Genomic DNA, 16,941 nt, shown 5'->3' on the forward strand with positions numbered 1-16,941 from the left:
AGGAGCTGCTGTGCATCAGAGCAAGCCACATGGTTACACATACAGCTTGCAAAACTAACAGATTCTTTTTGAAGCCCTAATCAAAGTAGCAATCTGATCTGTGCATTCATTGTCCCTGTAAAGCATTGGAGATCTCTGCATTTGCTACACTTTTGGAAGCAAAATTCAGTTGCTATATTTTCATGTAATCTACAGCTTCTTAAAGCAAGTCAGTAGGACGTAGAGACTATTAATACATATCATTCAGTGTTCACCAGCTGGTGATGCCTGTTGTTTGATTTCAATTTCTTCTCAGTAATATGAATACATTGAGGGTGCTACAGGGGATTGTACGCTGGGACGGGCCTCATAAAAGTATTTGCTTATGCTGTCAGCATTTGGGTTACAATTGCCAAACAAATTTGCTCCAGTCAGGGATCTGAAATCAGACAGCCAGGACGTGGGAGCTCAAGCCAGTATCCCAAATGGCTCAACAAATCAATTAAGACAAATACAAGGGCAAAGAAATGACTTTATAAAATGATTAAAAACCAATAGGATCCAGTTAAATTAAAGGGAGTACAATGAATCGCAATCACAGGTACAAAATGATCATAGGAAGACTAAGAGAGAGGTGGAGAGGAATATTGTGAGGGAGGCTAAAGAAAATAAAAGGCTCTTTCAGTACCAAAATAACCCGGAAAATAAAGTAAAATGTATCTGGGACAACAATGGAAAACCTCCTATTCAATAAAAAGGAAATGACTGATGCGCTGAACAAGTATTTCAGGTGTTCTGTATTGTGTAGTATTTAGCATACAAGTTTCCAAAGTGCTTTGGCGACTAGAAGACTAATGAGTTCCCAGGGCCAGTGTCCTACCAGTTGTACTTATGGAAATGAGATGTTATTGAGAAGCAATGGACAGCTCTTCTAACAGTCACTCAAGCTGGGCATAGACCTTGGACTGGAGAACTGCCAATGTAGTGCCCATCTGTAAAAATGGAGACAAAACTGAACCACATCATTACAAACCAATGAGTCTGACGTCTTTAAAATGCATGAAACAAATGTTAGAACTATAGAATCACCGATATGGAATGGGATCCTAGGGGTTAGTCAACATGAATTTAGAAAGGACAGGTTGTTGGAGTTCTTTCTACTCACGTCTGTTAAGATTTGCAGAAGGCTTTTATAAAGTAATAAAGTTCCTTACAAAATATTAATTTTCAAAGTACTGGGGGGTAGGCTTTCAGGGAAATGCATGTGTTTGGGTTAAACACATGCATGATAATTTGTTAATATAAAACAGTACAGATGAGAGGTGAATGCCAAAGGCAGGATGATGTAATTAGTGGAGTTCTGCAGGGATCAGTATGAAGACCACAGCTCATCTTAACTTATATCAATGATCTAGATTCTGATGTAGGGAGTAAACTAGTCAAGTTAACAAAAGAAATGAGTATTAACAGTTCAAACACCTAGAAGATAACATTTAATGTGTAATGCAGACAAAAGCATGGTTTTGCTTGCAGGTAGTGAGTACATAAACTGAAAATAAAAAATGTGAAATACTGAGCCAGAAGAAGCAATTTAGAAAAAAGACAGGTATTGATTTTTGACACATTATTTACATTTTCCAGAAAATGAGAGGAAGTAATATGGTAAACAAAACAGGACATACACTGTAGTTACAAGTGAAGAAATGAAATCAGGGGATTATAGAAAATATATTGCTCTGGAATCAGTCTGAGAGGAAAAACCACAAACGGCATGTTCAAAGTCTTAACGACTACATACAGTATGTTCGAAGGCTTAAGGTAATGTTCCATCATGACAGTCTGGAGCAACTCAAAGGAACTGACAATAATCCTCAAAGGAAATGACACAGTCAACTCAGTAGAGTTCTTCAGAATAAACAGGGAAACACAAACCAGAGGACATAAGTAGAATTTTTAAACAAAGAACAGAAGGCACTTCTTTCCCCAGACGTGGCTAACCAGCCAAGCTGTTGAAGCCAATACCCTGGTTTCTTTCTAGAAACGATGAGATCCTTCGATTACTTAACAGCTAGTTAAACAGGCTACCTGGGGTACCACATACCAGGTGGTACCAATAAAAGAAATTCCTCCACATTCCCATCCTCTGCTACATAATTTAGTTACTGGATTTCTCAGATTGAGTTGCTGGAAAATCCAAAAGTTCGAAAAGAACTAAAACCTTTTATCCCACAATTTCTTAACCTTTATAAAGCGGTTAATAGGTTTTCTGAGGACTCGACCTGTCAATGTGCTTGCCTGATGTCCATAGTCCCCACGGTTCTTGTCTGAGACTAAGCTAGCTGTGACCAGCTCTGCTCACACAATACAATTGGCAAGTCTAGCTGAGACTTGCAAGGCACCTCTGAGACTGCAGTGAGAGATACACGGTCTCTTTCCATCCCTGCTACAGTAGCTCTGCTGTGAGTGTATAGTATTCATGGTGATAAAAAATAGGACATTTTCTGACACTGCATGCTTAGGAGAAAAGTTTCTGTCCTTATTGTGTTAGTATGAGGGTAGTGTTAGTAACGCCGAAATAATAATATATATTTATATATTGAAATAATATAAATAAGGACAAGCAAGTGTTGTGTTTTGTTTTGCTTTGTTACTTAACACCCTTTACATTTATTTCAACTTGAGCACGAAAATACTTTTATTATACACAGGTGGTGTGCCATTAAATCTCAGTTGTTTCATGTGAAATTTCCTAGCCTCCTTGTCAATCAAGCTTTTAATAAACATGAAATGCAGGGTCTTTTCCAAATTGCAAAAGTTCAGAAGAGTGTGTTTCTGAGGCACAATGCAGAGTTGATTTAAATATCACAGATGCAACATCTGTGCTCTGTCAAGTGACATTTATTGATATAGTGAAGGAACAAATTTCGATTGTTTCTTTCCCATTCCTGTTTTGTTACAATTTCATCTCCTGTATTATAGCACAGCAGGCGGCACAAATAGATTAATATTGACATTCTAGTTTACTTTTTTTTAAATATAAGTAATGTAAAACTAAATTCCATGTACATGGGGTATTTTAATGACAACTCCAAGACTGATGATAATCCTATTTTAAATATTTTTGTGTTATACTGTAACTGTAGTCATGTTGCAGATTTATGAGTTCTGTCCTCTCGTCAGTGGGTGTTATTCAGTTAAATGTCTATATACAGTACATCATGTACTCATATTAACGTATTTCCTTGGTACTTCATTCATTTTCCTCTGATTTATCTCTTTAGTGTTTGTTTAGAACACAGCACACTGAATCCAGCCGCTACTGGCAGGATATTTCACCAACCAACCTCTTAACAGTTTTTGTTTCCCTGAAACAATATCTGCTTGTCAGATGCGGTTCTACAGGGCTTACCAGAAAAGTTATTTACTGTATATAGAGAGAAATTTGCTTAGTTATATATATCATGTCCCGTGTGTTGCCAGTACTACTGTTAATGATCTGGAGCTCGTTTTGTTTTCAAGATTTGGGACATCCCGGCTCTGTCCTGGTGTAATGGGGCTCACTGCACTGAGCCAGTTACAGAAGTGATGTCACGACCCCTCTGAGACCTGGACTCTGTGAAGATCTCCCATAACAGAGTGGCAGAGTTACCCCCTGTCTTGGGAGAGGTGCTGTTTGTGCTCAGGGCCCACGAGCTACCAGGTTCGAATCACAGCGGGGGCAGGGAGAGCTGGGCTTGTCACAAAAGCAGGACTGAAAGATGTCCGTCTGGTTTGTCAGAGCTTTTAGTACGGTTAGATGGTCACGCTACCTTGAAGAGCTTCCTGTCCCGATGTATTGTCTGTCTAACATGCCAAGCACAGCAATGCTGTTTCACAGGAGTCTGTGCCAAATCGTGGATGTGATTGTTCAAAACAGATCGGGCGATTCGTCAGTGTGCAGAATTCTGCGCTGCCATTAGACAATGAACTGTGTGATGACCCACCTGTCAGGCTTTGTTTATTAATGTGCAACCCTTTGACCTTCAGCAGGAGAGTTCAAATCAGCTGTAAGCTGAAGTGACGGATGGCCCAATTGCTGGAGTCACCTGCTCAAGGTCACGGCACATTAGCTCGGCCATGGCTCGGGTGTAACTGTGGGGTGCGGAAAGCCATCTCCTTCAAGTAATTGTGTGTCATTTCTGAGAAAGAAAATAATTGAATGTCAGCCTCTTTATAATCAGCCATCAATATCTCCATCTGTCAGGTCCAGCCACGACTGGGAGAGAGGTTAGAAATTAGCATGAGAAATGACAGCACCCCTCTAACTGAAGTCTGCCAAGATGATACAGCTCTGGTTAGGGATTAGCAGAGGAGGGGTCCTGTCAGGCCAGGTCCTTCCCTGGTTCCTGCAGCATGAGGCAGGCTGGCAGTGTTCATGATTGTGCCCTGAATTAGAAGCTTGCCCATCATCCTCCTCAGGATGAAGCTTGGGGGTAAGAGAGAACACATGACCCGAAATGACCTAAGGTCAAACATGGGGTCACGTGAAGCCCCCCTATAGAATATTTATGTTTGTGTCGCCCCTACAGGAAGTTAAATGTTCCATCTTCCCTTCTGCATGTGAAGATACAACTGAAACAGGCACAGCTGTGGATGAGACTCCCTCTTTAAATAAAGAGAGCCTGAAGGGAGCAGGCATGTAAATTGATGAACCTTCACTCGACTGAGCTGCCAGCTCTCCCTCTGCGATGGGAATGAGGCATTACGTGCATTACATGGTTCGAGAGAAGACAAAGACCATTAAAACTGTGTTTTGCACCACAGCACAGTGTAAGCATTAAATCCCAGGGCATTGAGGCATGCTCCAACATAGCTGTACATGATAAAAGCATGTCAGGGCATGGAAGACTGTAGTCAGCTCTTCACTGCAGATACATTTCTCGGATCTTCTCATTTATCACGCGTACTTCTGTTACATTTGTAGTCTATTCAGCACAAGCAGTGCCCCCACATTCCTAGTGCCAATCCAGGTCCAAAGATTAATTTGTCATGCAGGAAATGGCTCAAATGATCTTTGTCTTTTAAGGTTGTAGTGGTCAATCCATTAAGGTGGTCTTTAGGCCTTTGGAAAATGGGTCAATCGTCTCAGGTATGGTACAGTGACTTTGTAGAAGAGCAACGTGTTTCATTGCCCAGTAAGAAGCAGATAGTAGGTGCCAAACAACATGATTATGCTACCAAAAACTGAAAAAAACAATGAAATCTTAAAATAAATATATACTGTAGTGTTTTTAATACATTTACACATTAAAGTAAATATTGTATAGAAAAGAATGAAATTAGTGGCTTAAAATAAAAAAAACACTCTGATAATCCAGCCCAGTTCTATACTTTGGATACTGATTAATAGCAAAGACAGCTGGGTTTTACTTTGGGTGATAACTACCTCCTTCAAATCTGCTGTCTCGTGTAGCCATAAAACGTTTACTTGGGTCGTCAGTCGCTGTATGAGCTCCACCAATATTGACATCACGTTCGTCATTTCATTTGGGAGCTGTTGCTGAAGCACAGTTTAGGGAAAATAGAGTTCTACACATAACCCAACAAGGGGTAAGACTGAGACTGGGCAGATCCATGAGGAGATAAAGGCTGTTTTCAATGCAAGAAATCATTTGACTGCATCAGCAACAGGGGGAAGTCAACTGAAGTCACCTGAGTGCCTAGACCTTTCAACACGTACTGCTGGGTTGCAGAGCAATAAGGGAAAAAATATCTCATCATTCATGTGTGGGAAATAAACAGTGTATGTATTTATTGTCAATATGTCTATGCTGCAAACCTCCCCTCCCCAGAATAAATGCCCAACGCTCATGTTAAATGGAAATGGTTTCAGGGAGATCTATCCCATGGTAAAGGAGTTATATGGCCTGCCTGTTTAATATGGATTACTCTTGGTACTCGTGGTACACAGAATTGCAAGTGAGCTACGCCGGAGATTTTTTTATTCTATTTTTACACTGGGTTGTTTTTTTTCCCCCCCTAGAAAATAGGAACAAACCGATCAGCACGTTTACACACACAGACAATCTTACTTCGATCTCTCAACTTCTCCTTCACCTCCCATTTTCTTTTATCGATTTTTTGGGGTTCTTTCTTAAACGCCATAACGGCACATGGCTGAGCCCTTCTAATGCCACGTTCCTTTTTTTTTTTTGCAGAGCGCCTTGAAAGTGCCGTGTAAGTGTATGATTTAATTTACATTAGTAAAAGGCTAGCACCAAGGAGAACCAACACTGCGAATACAGCTTAGCCCCGACAGACGAATGGTAATCTAGAAGGAAATTATCCATCAGCTGCAATCAGAGAATCAGAGTTAGCACCGGCAGAGAAGTTCAGTCTGTTTCCTCCTTCCCCAGATGTGTCTCACCTCCATCCCCTAATCACTGAGACTACCCTTCCTGTCTCAGAGCACAGTGCACAAGCCCCGAAATGTCTCAACATAATTGACCAGCTCTCGGCACCTCTGCCACTAATGGCCCAGTGGGGCTGGCTGGCAACTTCTCAGTTTGGTGCAAAGCTCCCAATCTCAGGAATTACTGCTCTACCCTTTAATTGGTCTCTACATGGAGGTGGTGGGAATGAAATTATTATCCCTCCACTCAACCATGTGTGAACATTGTTCACAGCAGAATAAGTCCCAGTAGGAGACGGCACTTTAAAACCCCCCTAATTGTGAACTGTTCTTAAAGTGAGACCCCGCAATCGGTGATTTACTGTGCGCTGAAATATGTGTCAAGACTCCAACTCTCCTTTTATTAGCTTTGCCCTGGAATTTGTGCATTTAAGGACTCCCTCCGCCAAAAGGCATTTTCTTATCTTTGACCCGTTGCCATGTCGTTTTCTCTGCTCCCCGAAATTAAGGATTCATTCAACGGCCCTTGAAGGCTCCCCGGTCAAGAGGAGGCTGGTAACACGTGTCCCCCATGAGCCCTCATCTCCCAGGTCAGCCTGCTCCGGCTTGTAAAAGGGGACAAGATGCTTACGTTCAGCCAGAACAAAGTGCTTCACTCCTGAAGGGTTACAAGGATACTATCCTCAGGGCTGGAGGGGAAACCAAGAAAAGGGTTTGAATGGCGTAAGATGCTAGACAGCCACAGGAAACTCACAAACTACTGCACCTGTGCTTTCTGACAATCCTGTCTGTGGATAAAGGCTCTTGCCCTAATACCACAGCTCAACACAAAATCAAAGCAGTTTCGTACTTCAAATCCCAGATCATGAGGAACGGACTGTGAGATGCTGTTGAAATGTAAGAGTCGGTAATGCTTGGTTCCAAAGCAGAAGTACCATTTGGGCAGAACTAACGCTCTTTGAATGCTTGAGCCACAGTTGCTCTATTGTGGATGTAGGAGCCTGTCTGGTGCCGAGGGGGATCATGGTAGTTCTGCTTCGTCGAATTTAATTACTTTCCCGGTTGAATTAAAATTGACCACGATATGCAAGTCCAGAGTAGAACTGAGTCACCATATTGTTGCATTGGTTTGGGAAATTCTAGTCCGGACAGAAGAGTGCCACCTACTGGTCCACCGGCACCACTTACAGTACTGACAACTGGTTTTCCTCAGAGGTCACCCATCCTAGTACTGACCAGTATTGTCTGGCAAGAAAGGGCACTGTTGGCTCTTAGAGACATAGGGGCCTCTGTCCCTTCCTGGGCACTTTCAGATTGCAGAGCTGTCGGTGAAAGACATTCTTCTCCTCCAATCAGGACGGCACCTCTGCCAGGTGGGAGGAGTCTGCCTGCAAGTTCTTCCTCATTCTGCCCTGCATGCTGTCATAGAAATCGTAACTACAAGCTGAGCAGTGAAAAACACCCAAATGGCAATTCTAGATCTTATGAGAAAAACAAAAATAATTGGTAATTCAAAATTTGAAGAAAAGATAATGCAGGTATAATAAATATGAAAACACGTTTTGATGAATTGCATTTCAGATATTATCCGTCTGATAAAATGTTTGAATGGATGCCAAACTAAGATCTGAGGTTGGATATTTGAAGACAAAGAAAGAAAAGAAAATAATATTTCTTAACTTGCAAGTGTCGATAGATGTTTTCTCTTTGCAATGCAAATTACCTTCAGTCAAATTTGTCTACTTTCTTCAGATTAATTACCCAATTATAGCAGGTTTAGGGAACTACTTACAACACTTAAACGGGTGATTGTGTTCCACAGATAAGAGAATTTATTTTAAATCTGTATTGCAGATTTCAGAAAAAATTGAACTAATCTCATTCCCACCTATAAAACTTTAAAAGGATGCTTTACATTACCCATTTTAATGTGTTATTCAGTTTTCCTCTTCCTTCTTATTCTAATGCAGACACTCTTTTATTCTGTAACAACAATATGCAAATAACCCGTCCGTTATCAGAAAACCTTAAGTGTCACATCAGATCCAGAGCCAGACCTACGAGAATCATGCACAATTCAGATCTACACCCCGGTCAGGACACCTTCCGATCATGTCACTCGCAGTCACACAGAGATAATTAAGAGACACTGTTTCATCCAGCCAGCATGTCTTCGTAAGGCAGCAGTAAACCCCAAAGACCCAGGAAGAACACGCACACTCCACACAGAAGGTACCCCAGTCTGGAACTGTTGCAAGAGCTGTGAGGCAGAAGTGTTACTTGCCACCCAACAAAAAAGACAATAAGCGAAATATTAAGGAACACAGAAATAGCAGCTATAAAGCTACTCTGTCAATCCATCAAAAAATCAAAATCATTAAAGTTCTTCTTGTACTTCACAGAGATGTGCTGGGTATTTTCTTGGCTGTCTTGATACCAAACGGAGCTCTGTCCATGAGCGCTTCTCTCCCTGGAGCTGGCCCAGGCAGGTAATGTATACTCACTCTTCTTGACAGGCAAGCACTGAAGTTCAGCCTTGAGACACTATAGATTCCCTGGCACCTTCTGCCAAAGGAGATTAGTCTTGTCCTGTGCCTTGTGTTTTATGTTTTGGATTATTCATTTAATAATTGATCTATTACGTGGTCTTGAAAAGGGGGCTGTTGAGTCTGCCTGACCCTCTTCACCTCCAGAGCATAAACACAAAACACTAGTACTGCTCTAAGCTCAGTTCTCTGCACACAGACTCTTTGTGGGAGGGCTGGCAGTTTGACATACCTCTTTTAATTTTTTTCCCAGATGTTTACCATGTACAAATGACAAAAAAAAAGTAATAATTGGAGATGCAACCTCTCTTTCTCCGGGAGCTCGATGGATCTTAGCTTCATCACGGCTCATCTGAACGTGTGGTATTTGCAAACCTGGCGCAGTGCTTTGTTAACTGTTTGTCTTGAAATATCGCGTTCCTGCAGGTGTTCCTTCTGTATTTGTGAACATTAGTGTTTAGGCCTTCGAAGAGACCAAAGAACCTCTGGCTGGGGTGTCCGTGAGTCTGTGAAAGGTGCAGTCCGAATGTATTTTTCACCACACAAGGCCATAGATAGTGGACTAATGCCACTTAAATGAGAGGGGAATTGAATCAGTCTCCAAAGCCTTTGACCACTGTGGTCCTCTTAACGAGAATTAGCAGTGACCTCAAAGACTACCAGAAGGCACTACCTTAGCCTGGGTTATTAGAGTTTAAAGCTTCTGAGGTTTTTATGAGCAGTTTTCCATTAACATGGTAAATGGCTTCTAAGTAGACATCTGGTAAGGTGCTATTAATGCCTGTTGTGTAAATTCTGCATGATGCCTCAATGACAAATTCATTTTATTCTTCTGCTCTATTAGAAATGGAGTTTAAAACCACATAAGGGAGCTTTAAGTGAGCTGGTGCTTTCTTTTACTCCAGTGCTATATGATGCTATATTGTATGAGAAGCTGGAGGTATATCGCAAGATTTCAAGTGCCAGAAATTCAGATTTAATTACACGTGAAGTAGAAAAATACATGATATAATCTTTCACTTTTCAATTAGTATTGATTTTTCTGTGTGTGTGTAGGAAACATCAAATATTGATGTACTTCTTGCATAAGTGCTGGAGAGCCTCTTCGTATTTTATGACTTAGTATGAATAAGAATGCAATTTACAAAAACAGTAGTAGACGATTGCACCGAGTCTCTCCAAAATGAACTCCAACTCACGGGAATTGGACACAGATGCTCGTCTGCACCAATGTAATTGAATAATCAGTGGAATATCAAACTACTACTGAAATAGATTGAAAGTAAAACAAAATCAATTTATTGTATAATTAACTTGGTCACAACTTCTTGCATTTCCGGAGAGTAAAGCTTTTTAAAACAGATATAAGAAAAAGCATTTAGAAAGTGCATTGAGAAGGTGATGCACAAAAAAGGATATTAATATAAATTGCTGCATCAAATCATATAAATGCAATTAAATTACCATTCTGTAAAGAGAGATTAATTGTTAACAGTCTGAAAGAGGAATATATTCATCCATCTATCTAGCTACACAGCAATTTATTGATCTATCTGTCCTCTGATTGATAAATATGTATGGAGTTGGAAGGATGAAGTGTATGCTTTATTTAATAGTTAAGCATAAATTTGCATCTATCACTTTATTCGAATGTCAAAACTCCTAACAGGACTTGTCTTTTGAGGCTGCACCATTGAGTTCCTGTCTCCTGCCAAAGTTCTTTTTTTAACCCAGAATGTTTTTCCCCTGACTGGTCATGCACTTCATCGAAAGGACACCTGGCCATGTCCGGCTTTAACCAGAAATAAGCGTGAGGGGCGTGGGAACACTCCAGCTACTCGCAGGTGACATTTGAAACTAACGCTGGAGATGAAACAGCTGTCCTTAGGAGAAGAACGGAGACAATTCCGTGAGTAATGTTCTGCTGCCTTTCAGATAGAAACCGTCACCTACAGGCATAACCAAGATACAACAGTCTGATGGGTCTATACTGTATGTGGCTTACAAGCCACAAGCATGTCATAAACACGCAGCTGTCAAACTTTAAGACTGCTCTGTGTCTTGTGTTATGTAAACATTAACTGGTTTTCCTGTGCATGCAGAGTGAGTCTCTGTGCTTGACTTATAACACCACGTGCTCTTTTTAACGCCCTGAAATACCCACCATCGCAGGTCTGAGGTTCCTAGCAATCTCAAAGTCATAAGCATTTGTATTACCTGATTTATGGGCTCAAAACACTCGAATTCCATGCATCTGCTTATCAATCATAGCTTCGCTCACACAGTCTCAGTATTCATGCGGTTGTGCACCCGCATGCTTTGCGTTACTGTTGGAACGTGCCCACGGGTGTCACAGAGATGCACACCTTCTCAAAGGTGCAAAATGAAATGTACTCAAATTGAAAGCATCAGAAGTGCAAATAAAATGTGTTGATTTGTCATTTGACATGTTGGATTGGGCACCGTCCTGCTACCCCACCTCGCAGTCCCTTGCTCCAGAGAAGTGCTGTGTCCCGTAACATCAACGTCAGAAGGAAGAGAGAACAGCAGGTGACTGTGAAAGAACATAAACAAAAAGAAAAAATATTTTAAAATGCCAAACAAAAATGCAAGAGGGCACCTGATAACCATGCACGAGAAGAGAAGGGGCGCTTGTTGTGCTGCTTGTTGGGGGACAGGATTCCATCCCTCTTGCTAGACAAGGAGTTTCTTGTCCTCAGAGAGGACACGGCACATTTGCAAGGCATGTCAACAGACATATCAAGAACTGCCCAGAACACAGAGAACACTAGGCCTGGCTGACCAGGGCCCAACGCAGAAAGTTGCTTCCATTTGACTTTTCCTTCTTTCTGTTTTTTCTTTTGTTTTGGTTTGCCCTTTCACATTTTCTGAAATTACTTCCAACGCTACAGGTGTTTTTTTTTTTTATGTTGCGTTTTTTACGGTCTGAAAAAAGTTTCAGTCCCACACTATCACGTCTGGGCATCTCTTTCTTCAAAGCACTATCGGATTTAGCTCTTGTTCAATTCAGGTAGGAAAAACGAGTCTCAGTCAGAGCCCATGGTACTGGCTCTGGTGTAGCGAGCCATTTACTGCCACTCCTCGGGGATAATACCTTTTCTCACTCACTTTTCTTCCGTGACCCTTTGCCATGTTTGTCATTGAGCCAGAAGTTAATAGCCGTGTGCTCTGAATATGTTATGCTGTACAGCTACTGTATATTTAATCTTGTCAGGAAGGAAAGTTTGGCTGTTGACAAAAGGACCAGTAGCAGTAATTAGTTTGCATAGCATTTGCATAAAATGAAGCAAAGTGCTGTAGTTCTGTCTGCGCAGCGTATTCCAATTTAAAGGGAATTATATGTAATGAGGCTATTTTGCGCTGTTTTTTTCACCCTGCTCACACAAAATGCAGCTGGCAGATGGTTCGCCCACCACTGTTTTCTTTCTCCGAGATGTCCTGCCTGTACTTCTTTCTGGCAAAGCTGCGCTTGTGCCAGATTTCCACAAGACCCTTGCCGCCACGTCACTTATTGCACCCCAAAGGGCCTGGGTACCGCCTTCGCCAAACTCGGCATCTGTTTTATAGCTGGACACACGACCCTCATGGCTCTCTTGTAAAACTACGTCCAAGGAAGTCAGCGCAAGGCGCAAGGAGAAAAAACACAGCAGCACAGCAGATGAAAAGAAAGGTTAAACACAGATAAAGGAGAAAGACCAGCAAACCATTAGCCTCAGCAAGTAACAAGGAAAAACGTACATTCAAATTTACTGATTAAGATCAAATGTGCGTCAATGTATGTCTTATTGCCTTGTGCATTTTAATTATGGAATAGGAGAACAAGGCTGAAGTAGCCTCTTGATAATGGCATTGGGTAATGAGAGCTGTTAGATGAATGTCTGTTTACCTGATTCCAGCCAAGCTGTAGTCTCCTTTCTGCTGTGCGGCAATACAACGTGCCAGTGCTGCTGTCCATCTCCCAGCGCTATGGTGTTAATGAATGGGGTATAAAATCTACAATCACGACCGAAGTGATTCCAAAGTTGGAAAGGGACACACTATAAATTACAATACCTGGGCTGGAAAGCTCTGTGATCTGCAAAAAGGGACATTCCTGAGACTGCAGAAGAGCAAAAGTTGTCATCCTGGTCATTCGGTGTTTGTGTATTACTGTCTCTTTACAGTGACACTGCCCTCCTCCCCTTTAAAAACTCACTGTCCCTTTATCCCTTTAACTCAGCTCAGTACTTCATTGCCATGTGGACAAAAGCTGATTGGGATTTGCTCCAGTGCAGCCCAGATAAAAAGAGCAAAAACAACAAAACACACGTTACACTTCCACATACACAGCACATCTCATTCAATCAATGAGACACCCAGGATCTACACATTGAGGTGCCTAATGGTCTCTAGATAGGTGCTACTGTGGAACTGCTTGGCATTAGGGTAATGTTTTCCCCTCATCTGTGTGTCAACAACAGTGAAGCGGTTCAGTGCAGCCACGGGTTCCAACCTGATCGCTTGTATTTGCCATCAATCATTAATTGCGTAGTTATCAGTTCTCCCTCACTGAATTGTCATAACCAGGGCTCCTAGCAATTTCCTGTCTTCTCAGGGCTGGCAAGCTGCAAAGAGCATCTGAACAACATGTAGATGTAGATTGGCCCTCATCTTCATTTAGGAAGCTCCCTAGGAATAGATTTCTTTTTAATTCAACTTCCTTGCAAGTATAAGCTAATACTAATGCTGTGATTCTGTGTATTTCATACAATATTGATCTAAAAATATTTAGCAAAAACCACATTCCTCATAATGTGTGCTGCTGAATATGCAGAGCTGTTTTCCTCTGCGGTGATAGGATCGTGCGAAGCAGGTAATGACGGATAATAAAGCTATTGACATTCAGCTGTGCTTGCTAATTTCTGCCTCCCCTCATGCAGGCACCACAGACACAGATTTAGTGATTGTTCCCTGAGCCCTGGATATTAAAGTTTACTAGAGGAGCTGGTGATCAAAACTGACACCAAACGCGTGGCAATAAATAAACAGGGACCCAGAACAGAAACTGTTCCAGGAGACACGGAACAGAATCCTAAACAGCTCTTTCCAATGAAAATGTTCTGAACTGAACAGAGGATGAAGCCTCTCTTTGATCCTGCATTGCCAAAGGGAATTCTCGACTGCAAGTGCCTGTGTCAATGGTGGGAAGTGTCCAGAATACCCAAGAGAATTTCACTGATGTTAATCAAGGTAATTGTTTCTCTGGTCATGTGCTTCTACATCATACAATATCATTCAAACTATACTCATAGCAAAAACATCGGCGCTCGGCAGTGGTAGTGAACAAATAGCAGAGTTCAGACATTCATGGCAGTGAAAAACGGCATTGATAAATTAATCCTAATAAATGAGAGACAGAGGGAGACAAAACATGCAGTTGAGGGAATTAGGCAGCTTCACCTCAAATACAAGGTGGCCCAGTCCTTGATGATCTACAGTACCTTGTGATTTTAAAGGAGCCCTGCTGTCGGGTGTGTGTCCTCGCAGCCTGTCAAGCATGGCCTGGCACTGAAAGAGGCACCGCGAAGACATTTTCGGAATGACCGCCAGAAAGCAAAACACCCCGCCTTTCAAGGTGAGCTTATCGGAAACAAACACCAAGATCCTGCACGGAGCAGTTGGCTCGTTTTAATCCTGAAGCAGCACGCGGCGTGGCAGCCAAAGTTTGAAGCTTCTTCATTGGAAGCTCTTTGATTTTTTTTTTTATAATTGAAATACCTGGTGTTAACAAGCTGATAGTAAATGGTGCATAAACAACTCCCTCAACAGCTTTAAGAAGGAAGCTTTTACCTTCCGGGAAGTAATTGTGTGACCCAGAGTGTGAACTTCGGTCCTCCAGACAAGTTCTTGAGCTGTTTCCAGTGGTTTTAATTGCTCTGGCTGCACACAGTAATGGAACCGCAGTGAGCAAAGTTATTTCCATCTTCCCCATAACGGCAACATTGGTCAAACAGCATATTACACTCTTAGAAGAATGGAAACCGAGCATTAAGCATTGCAGCAAGCCTCTGTTAATGATACAGATTAGCTGACTATTGCCCTTAAATTTATTGCCCTGTGTGTCTTGGGGATAATTGCACAGTTTTCATGTGTCCTGACAGTGCGCCTCGGTCATGTCAGGTCTGTTTAAATCTCTGTCACAACACAGTAATACCGTCTGTTTGGTCATGGCGATAGACCCATTTCCCTAATTTCTCCCAAACTTTCTCGGCATGTTTGTTAAAGCAGCCTGACTAAACACCTTCACCGTGTACAAAACATACCCTCCAGCCAGGCTTTCTAAACAATACTTTGAATGAAGATTCACTCGGGATTTCTTAATCCCTTCAGTTTCTTAAACTCTAGGTACTTCCTCTTTCTCGTTATTTTTCCTGGGGTCTGTTCTTTAGTCCGTCACGATCTTGCGAGCTTGGCGAGGTGTTTGGCACGTCTGAGCAAACGCCCTGTAAAGAGAATTCCCTGCCGATTGTCCGCTTCATCTTCCCACTTTCCCCCCTGCAAGACTGCTCAGTGACCACTTAAATAGCCAGTTTTGCCCTCGCCAGCAATCTCGGACCGCTGTGGAAGACGGTGAGGTGTCTGAAGCTCACGGCCCGCTTCCCTGCAAGCTCCCACGGATCGCGCTGGAGATCTGCGGGGATTCTTTGGGGTTTTGATACAAAGCAACACCCGTCATGTTAGTAGCTGTGACCTGCGAAAATACCTTGGTAAAGCACAGGGGGAAGCCAGCGTTAGTGGAGTGTAAGCAGTCTAGCCTGTGTGGGAGTAATGCTTGCTCACAGGGTTCCCAACAATATCTTGTGCCACTCAGCACTGAAGGGAAGAAATCAATATCCAGCTCACACACAAACAGAAACTCACTGAAATACTTTTCATCCAGTCTAGAGCACAGTATTTAAAATGTTAAGCTCGAAACTGCCGATGTAGGCTTTCCTAGGAGTAATTTTGGGGAGATCTGACCATAGTTTACATTATAACAGAGGCTCAAAGGCACCGTTTCATACAAGAACAAACCATAACATCCATCAAAACCCCCTCATGTCCAATAGCCCATTTCATTATCTATTTAAGCATCCAGGTGACTATTAAAGAATCTATTTCGCTTCTACGCCAAGCAGGATTGCTTTCATTATGTTAAGAAGTACCTCATCATTTCTGTGGAATTCAAGTTATCCTTTAAGAAAAAGGGTGCGTTTTTCTTTTCTTTCAGAATGTGATCACAGACAAATGTAGTGCAGCAGGGAGCCTCCTAAATCACCTGTATGTAAAGATGGAGAGCCCTCATAAGTTACTGATCAATTAAATAAGTGATGAGCTCAATTAAGGGAAATTTGGCCTTTGAATTTCCATGTTGTGTAATTAATAAATGGCTTCGTTTAATGCATCACCTGCAGCTGATCACAATTAAAATGTTGAAAGTATTTAGAAATAGCTGATTTAACATCTGACTATAAAATCTGCCGCATCAGGGCTCCCCAGAAGCAGGGCTGGTGATGTTTGCAGTACTGTGTTCCTGGATCCTGGCAGCTAAACCAATCTGGCCTGGACTCCTGTGCACCAGCGAAAGTCCTCTTACTAAGTGGTCCCTGCCTGGATTTTCCTTAGTCTGACAATGATGAAGCTCCAGAAAGGATGTAATGGGTAGAGATAAAAAATAAAGCAATCATGTTGTAAGAAAGGAACAGGTATTCTTGTCGATAAGCAGTTGACTAATTCAGGCTCCGCTAAGTCTTCTCTCAGGCCTTTGCATCTGCTGGAAGAACTGGGGCAAGGCTTAACCATTGTCTGTTTAAATACCAGTGCAGTATTTAAAAGTGCTCACCGTGTCGTCCTACTGTAATATTCCTCCTTTACAGTATGAAAACGCCATGAACTACATTCCTACATCTTTCTCCCCTCCAGTTAAGAAGTATTGAGACATCTTCATCAACCAGCATCAAAACTGATATTTTATCAATTACGCAA

At 42.0% G+C, this 16,941-nt stretch overlaps 1 long non-coding RNA gene across 1 annotated transcript; it reads left to right on the top strand.

Annotated features, from left to right (window-relative positions):
• Nucleotides 1–8,794: 8,794 nt before the first annotated feature.
• LOC138241310 (uncharacterized) lies at nt 8,795–13,713 on the top strand. The gene is made up of 3 exons (XR_011190538.1): nt 8,795–8,859; nt 10,690–10,825; nt 11,403–13,713. It is a non-coding gene; the product is annotated as an uncharacterized lncRNA (long non-coding RNA).
• The last annotated feature ends 3,228 nt before the right edge of the window (nt 13,714–16,941 follow it).

The sequence above is a fragment of the Lepisosteus oculatus genome, chromosome 9, assembly GCF_040954835.1.
Source record: "Lepisosteus oculatus isolate fLepOcu1 chromosome 9, fLepOcu1.hap2, whole genome shotgun sequence".
NCBI classification, from domain to species: Eukaryota; Metazoa; Chordata; class Actinopteri; order Semionotiformes; family Lepisosteidae; genus Lepisosteus; species Lepisosteus oculatus.